This window comes from Rattus rattus, chromosome 2 (assembly GCF_011064425.1).
Source record: "Rattus rattus isolate New Zealand chromosome 2, Rrattus_CSIRO_v1, whole genome shotgun sequence".
Taxonomy (NCBI): domain Eukaryota; kingdom Metazoa; phylum Chordata; class Mammalia; order Rodentia; family Muridae; genus Rattus; species Rattus rattus.
The window spans coordinates 160,471,490-160,473,257 of record NC_046155.1 but is presented as its reverse complement, the minus strand read 5'-3'; the positions used below and the strand labels follow the sequence as shown (position 1 = coordinate 160,473,257).

The 1,768-nt window shown below is 45.9% G+C and overlaps 1 non-coding gene across 1 annotated transcript; it reads right to left on the bottom strand.

The window, feature by feature from the left end:
- Positions 1 to 691: 691 nt before the first annotated feature.
- On the bottom strand, positions 692 to 753 carry LOC116894910. Its single transcript, XR_004387112.1, has one exon. It is a non-coding gene; the product is annotated as a U7 small nuclear RNA (small nuclear RNA).
- Positions 754 to 1,768: the final 1,015 nt, after the last annotated feature.

Genomic DNA, 1,768 nt, shown 5'->3' with positions numbered 1-1,768 from the left:
AGCATACAGCATCTCAATCTTAACACAACCAGACTTTTATTTTTTATTCAGACTATCCTACAAAGCAGGGCCTGGTGGTATTGGTATTCTTAGCCCTGGAGAGTGAGAGACAGAAGGATAATGAACTCAAAGATGGTTATGTAGTCAGATTCTGTTTCTGGAGACGAGTGTGGGGAGGGAGCATGCTGTGGGACACACCTTTAATCCCAGTACTATGACGGCAGAGGCAGGAGGATGACTGTGAGTTTGAGGATGGTTTAGTCTACATAGTGAGTTCCAGGCCAGGGCTTCCTAGTGAGACTCTGGAGAGAGAGAGGATGAACAAGAGGAGGAGGAGTAGGGGAGAGAAGAGATGAGGGACGGAGGGACGGGCAGGCTGATGACTTGGGGGATTAGTATTAATGAAGCACACTTCTGGGAGTGTCTGTGATGATCTTCTCAGAAATAACTGTATTCTGAGGCCTCGGACCTCCCAACGTCCAGCCTCGGCTTGGAGAGGGTTCTGAAGAAGCTGTGTTTGGGAGCGGCTGGGAGAACAACTCGAAGTTCGGCTGCGACTTTCCGACAGTCTTGAGGTAGCTCCTCAGAGATCTCCAGACAGCCGAGCTCTTGCTAGAAAAAAATTCTAAAAGCTCTCTAGATAGCTCACGGGTTTTCTAACCAAAGTCAGAAAAGCTGCAAGAAAACATTCTTGGGTTTTCTGAGCAGAGTCAGAAACCCTGCTGGAAAATTTCTAAGAGAGCTGTAACAATCTTCTCTCCAAGCAGTTCGCCCTGGGCCGCTCTCTCTTGCAGACCAAAGCCCGGTCTTTATATTTTATATATAAAATATACTTATAAATAAGTATTATATATATACTTTTATATATCAATTCAGTCATTTACTCTAGGTCCCCTTTTGATTATCCCATGAATCAGCGGTTTATGACCTCAGGCCCTTGATTCTTAGGGAAAGACAGTAAGTACATTTTTTTTTAAAACATGGCAAATGAATTCGGAGATCTGCCTGCCTCTGTCATCACAAACAATAAATTTAACTGGGTGGGAATCTTGCTCTGCGATCAGCACTCCCTAAATCTCTTTATCTCCTTCCTTGATATCTTTCTGACAAGCTGGATCATAGTGTAGCTCCTCTCCTCTCTCAGGTCCACGAAGCCCTCATATAATTCTTATTGCGTCCTCATATTTTGCATAGTTGAGAAGTTATACATTCCCGAACTCATGTTTTTAGAGTTCTTTGCCACAGCCTTAAGTGCTGTCCTGAAGGTCACGGCATTTATCATTTTGCTAAGGACATAGACACACCCTCGCCTCCTGGACTTGTGCTATCTCTGATTGTCGTGGAGTCATTAACCTTGGCGGAGAGACCGTTCCTCTGAAGGAGGAACATAAAGTAAAATGTACAAACAAGCCTTATGCCTTGCAACCAATCAACTCTCTCGGAGGCCCAGGCCCTGCTAGCTCTATTCCAGGGGTGGAAACTGTGTCACACTGTCCCTTCTGCATGGCCATGCAGGACTCAGCACTGACCTAATCAGTGGACCAATCCCTCAATGGCATTATTAGGAAGTGGGAAACGCACAGCGTAGATGGTAGAAGTGGGCCTGAGGGTATTCAGTCCTGGGAGTTCTGGCCCCCATCACTATTCCCTGTTCCCTGAAGATCTGCTTCTGACACACTCTCTCCACCGTGGCGTGTTGTCCAAGGACATGAAGTCAAGTGACATACATCAAACCCTCTGAGACCGTGATCACAAACAGGTCTTTCTT